The sequence below is a fragment of the Haliotis rufescens genome, unplaced genomic scaffold (genome assembly GCF_023055435.1).
Source record: "Haliotis rufescens isolate VD_foot unplaced genomic scaffold, xgHalRufe1.0.p SCAF_22, whole genome shotgun sequence".
In the NCBI taxonomy this organism is placed as follows: domain Eukaryota; kingdom Metazoa; phylum Mollusca; class Gastropoda; order Lepetellida; family Haliotidae; genus Haliotis; species Haliotis rufescens.
Genome location: NW_025963913.1, coordinates 5,629,435 through 5,635,434, shown reverse-complemented (window position 1 = coordinate 5,635,434; position 6,000 = coordinate 5,629,435).

The following is a 6,000-nucleotide window of genomic DNA, read 5'->3' as shown; positions in this document are numbered from 1 at the left end:
GAAATTCTCGCATGTGGGAAATTCACAGAGTACCATATGTATATGTGATCTCCTTACAAAGATCTGTTAATGCGAAGGGACCAAAATATCTGCTTGGCATTATGTTGTGGATTGACACATTTCTACGGAAGCCTTTTAGAGCCATTTGCTTTTCTATCTTTTTTCTTACAATATCAAGATACCAAGTTCAAATTTCAAGATACGTTAGTTCAAATTTCAAGATAATGATCTTGAATTTTTCAGATAATAAGTTGAAATTTTGAAACCATTACTATACTTGTCCACCAGTACTAGATACATGTATTCCGAGGTAGTTTCTTATCTTGAAATTTCAAATTATCTATCTTGAATTTTCAAATTAGTAACTTGAAATTTCAAGGCAAACAAAAACAATTTAAAAGCAGATGGCCCTAAAAGGCTTCCGTACATTTAGTTTCTCTCAATGCAGTGAAGCCAATGTTTGGAAGGCAGTCAAGTCCGATCCATCCTCGTTATCATATTCAGTTTATGCGAACAACAGGGAAAACAGAACATGTGTATCCCTCATGTAGTGGACTGAACGGTTGGTTGCGCAGTGATCGGGTTTATATATGGTGCTAACTGTGGTGTGGAACATTATTTCAGTCGTTCACTTGGCAAACGCACTGGTGGCTGGGATACCTCACATATGAGGGTCAGGTCCTAATGCGTAAAGCGTCCAAAATTATGTCTGTGCTTGTCGAAATATATCATGTGTCAATATGTGATTCCTTCGTAATGAAACAAATAATGAGTGAGTGAGTGAGTTGGGTTTAGCGCCGCTTTTAACATTATTCAAGTTATATCACGGCGTGTCAGCTTAATGTGGGAGGAAAGCCCGAAGTGATACAGGTCTCAGACCGCTTCGGTGAAACCCACGAGCACGGGTATGGTGCTGACAAACCTAGAAACCTAATCGGGGCGAACCGGGATTCGAACCCACAATGATCGGTTTCTTGCGAAACCAGAATCGCGGCGCCTTAGACGACTGGGCCAACCGTGCCCCCGAAACAAATAATGTTTATGATTCACTACATTAAATACATTGCAAACTGCGTGCATTGTTCAAATTAAAATGAAAGACAGTTTATTTTTATCTGATAATGTTGTCCCTTGTGTTTTGTTAGACTTGGAGATTATTCCTAATTTTTAGGTAACACAGTAGATAGTATGAATAAGTGAGTATTGTTTTAGTCCGCTTTAAGAAATATTCCAGCAATATTTCGGCGGGGCACACGAGGCCCTCGGTATACACTGTGCGTCGTGCATATAAGAACGACGTTTATTTTTTGTTTTGTTTTTTGTTGTTGTTTAACGCCGCACTCAGCAATATTCCAACTATATGACGGCGGTCTGTAAAGAATCGAGTCTGGACCAGACAACCCAGTGATTGATATCATGAGCATCGATCCACGCAATTGGGATACGATGACATGCATCAACCAAGTCGCCTCTTACGACAGGCATAGTCGCCTTTTACGGCAATCATGGGTTGCTGGGGACCTATTCTACCCCGGATCTTCACGGATCAGTACGACACTTAAACAGACGTTCTATAGTGACGGTTGACTACATTTTTGTTACTAATTTGTTTTGTTTGTAGGTCCTAGATTAAGAAGTTATAGACACCATTGAAATCCAGGTTGATCTCTAAGAGTATATGTTTATACGTTTGACTTTGGTCTCTCAACCCTCCCTCGCCCCAACACCTCCCGCCTCCCTTACAACGACCTTGTGGTGCGGCTCGGTGTTGGTGCGGGTCACAGCCACGGGGAGCGGGGGAATGCGGGGGACGGGACATACATGGAGATGTGTAGTAAACTGTGTCAGAGAATAAACAACCACGGTTGTGTCAACCTCCAAACTTGTGGATCGGCAGCCATGGTTGCGGAGTTGTTGTTGTGCGTCCCTAGCAACCATTGTGTCCGCCATTCCCGTATAGCACGTCGCCATTGACCGAGCACACGCGCTGGCCGACTTTTAGGTGTACTTTTGAGGCGCACATTAATGCAGTAATATAATCATTGCGTTGCAGTTGAAATGAGTGAGGGAAATCTTTAAATAAATAAAATAATGTTAATATAGCACACATATAGTTTCTAAATCTGTGTAAGATTGTTTTGTAAAGACAGATTCTACAATATACAAGAGACATATAATAATCACATGTGTTCATTCTGTATAGAGTAGGATTATGATGAAATAATGATCTAAAATCATTTGCATGCAAAACTCTCTGTTGTATAAATTTCATACCAAAACAAGCAGTCATTCCTAAACACGAGTAAAGTTCCTGAGTGGTAGAGCGTCCGGCCGGGAGAAAGGAAGGTTGGTGGTTCGATCCCCGGCCGCGTCAAACCAAAAGACGTTAAAATATGGTACTTGTTACCCTGTCTGGCGCTCGGCATTGAGGGGCTAAAACAAGGACTGGTCGGCTCGGAGTCACACACACACACACGCAGACACACACACGCGCGCTATATATGTAAGTGCAATAATCTTGAACGCGACGTTAAATCCTATTTCACTTCAATGATAACACGTTACACATATGAAACTTCCGGTTACTTATGGCCTGTATTTGTGTCCACATTTCGTTGTCTGTTGCTAATACATGCTTAATTAGGTTATCTACAAGGGAATATGTAAACATAACGTCCTTAATTGGGTGACAGAAACCCATATTACACACTGATATATTCATGGCGTAATGTCATACAGTAATTGTTGTTAAATGTTTCGATAAATTCTAATCATATCTAATTTGGAAGCTGACATTGCCTGATGCAAATACAGAAATCAATTAACTAGATCCGGCTCGCTATGAGCTGGCTTCATACAGAAAGGTCAGTCGGTTTAACACAATCCCTACAATAGATGACAAAAATAACTAATTTGATTCAATAATCGGTGACGTTGGACGAAATCAAAAGACGAATGCAGTATTGAGGGAATCTATTCTTCAGCGCGTGAGGTAAGGGTGTATAATACGATATCTCCAGGGCTGCCATCGAGGCATGCGTACTTCATATGCACTTGCTATTCATACTTGTCAAGTTCACGGACAAGACGCGACATGCCGCGTTGCTAAGTCAGTGTGTATGTCAACTATACTTTGCCTTACTCGGGATCGTGTGTGAATAATGAATACTAGCCTACGTTTGCTCACAAGTGATAGTGATTTACTGGTGTGAAAAAAAGATCCAGACCACATCTTGATTAGCTGCATTAAATTACATGATATGATTAGTGTGTGTTTTTCACATCACCACCTCAGTATTCTGTGCGGAACAGACAACAGCAAGTACATCCATGGTGCGTGTCAGGGGCTGAACTTCGTGCAGCGACGTCACCGCCAGGTGATAGGTATATGAAATCTACACTACACGTTTAGGGAAGTGTTTGCTACAGTCAATGATACGTTAGCACCACACGTTGCTCACCCACACCCTCCCTCCCCATCCTCACCACCCCCCATTCCACCACCCACCCCCACACACTCTCTTGCTCGTCTTCAACTCAGATCATACCGAGAATGACACATAAATCAGTTTTAAAATTCTGCAAGTTTAATAAATACTTTAAACCCATTGTGTTAATTTCTTTATAATATCATCTTCATATGTTTAGTGTGTGTAAGACTACCCACAGAGACAGTCACCCTCATATCAAATAAACCCGCTATTGCATGGACTTTCGAAAGTGGCCGATACGTCCCGCATTTCTGAACTCCGCGATATCATGGTGCAATATGTACCGTCTTGTCTGCATATCAGCACACGGTGTGACTTGAGGTCGATATTCAGTATTCAGGGTCACCAACAAGCTGTTGACATACCATTCTCCCCGACCTCTACAGGGTTCATGTTTGGCAAAATCACCATGCTCACAGAACAACACTAGTCCTTTCAATTTACTTTCCTACGCTCTGCTGGATTCTAAACAAAGCAAACTGACTAACCTTTACTGTAAGCCAGTGCGTCCACACGTAATACACAGTCAAAGCACACATATTTGACCGTTGCGAAATATACAATTTTTTAGATAGTGTATCTGAATTCAATTGGGAGATATGCCACAATGAAAACAATGAGCCCTTTATGAAAACTTAAGCGTCGCAGTTAACGATTGACAAACCTGTTTACCTCCTTTCACTTTGATTGTTCCTGTGTAGTGTTAACGCCCATGTAACTGCAATAGGCCGCTCTAAATGTTACACACACATATAATATATACCAAGGCTTATACATACAGTGTGTTTGTATGTATATGTTAAATTAACATGTCATACATTCCGTGCAAATGATATATATAATTCTGTTTGGCCCCGACCATTTGATATGAGGCGGAGAGCTGGGATTGTCTATCGAGACTAGCTATTTGTTCAGCTACAGCTGCAAAACCAGATGTTATTTTATTTAAAACAACGAGTCTGATTTTATTTTTAGAAAAACGCCTTGCAACAATGTAATTTTTGTGTAAGGCAATTCCTTTCTTTCTTTTTCAACAGTCATGTTTTTATAAAGAACTTTCGGGGACAATTTATGTTTTGATAACGCATATTTCTTAATAATAGCAACATAATAGACTCGCAGCTATTGTGTGCCTTCTTAAAGTGTTATTAGGTTGACTAAACTAAACTAGGTGACAAACCAAAACTGTCCTTGTAAAGAAAGATTTGTTATTATCGATAATGAAACATGCATTGCTTGTATTTCTGTTCAATAACCGGTTTGCCTTAGATTAAATTGTGTAAAAGTAACGATGTGGCTTCAAATACGAATAAATGACTCCGAGTACTTAGTCATTCAGATATATTATTGGGTATATGAATAAATGATAATCATCCACATCCGACCACGCTGATCTGTGTTGTGCCGCCCAATCCGCCATGGTAACTACAGTTTGCCTATAAGTCTTCATCTCCAGGATTCTTTGTGGAGCAAATCGAATAGTCTTGTTCGCAGTGACGCTATCGGTCCTTGAAAACTCAAAAGCCCATGGCTGACAAACAAATATTGTATTGACAGGAAGTACATCCATGCCAAAGAGAAACAATGTGAGCTCAGCCTCAAATCAATGGGGCCGTGTCCGTGGTCTAGTGGTCGAGCGTCCGCAAGGAGAGCGGGAGGCCCGGAGGTCGATCCCCGGCCGCGTCTTACAAAAAGAAGATATTACTTGTTGTTGCCCTGCCTGGCGCTCGGTATTTTGAGGCTAAAATACTGTCAGTATAGTGTGTCTCAGTGGGGAATTGACATGAAACTGCGGCATGGTATCTCAGTGGACTAGCACTATAATATCGGGATATCGACTAGTACAAGCAGCCACACACATACACGTGGATGCACATCGCCACCCCACTTCCCCACCTCAAATCACTGGCAGAAACGACACATGTGTAAAATGTTATATATTCATCCCGTGGGAAAACATCTAATGGATAATTCGGTAATGTGTAAGCAGTGCCAATTTAAGTAATCATTGTTTTCTTACGATTATGTTATAACAGTTGTTAAATATTGCACTGATTATTACGTTAACTTACTAATTCGGGTGGATTTCTACTCAACATACTGACGAGTAATTTGAAAATTAAAATATGATGTCAAAGATCCGGCCTGGATGTGATCGTTAGCCTGTGACCTCCATGCCCGTGACCTCCACGCCTGTGACCTCCACGCCTATGACCTCCATGCCCGTGACCTCCACGCCTGTGACCTCCATGCCCGTGACCTCCATGCCCGTGACCTCCACGCCTGTGACCTCCATGCCCGTGACCTCCACGCCTGTGACCTCCACGCCTATGACCTCCATGCCTGTGACCTCCGGGCCTGTTACCTCCATGCCTGTGACCTCCATGCCCGTGACCTCCATGCCCGTGACCTCCACGCCTGTGACCTCCATGCCCGTGACCTCCACGCCTGTGACCTCCACGCCTATGACCTCCATGCCTGTGACCTCCACGCCTGTTACCTCCACGCC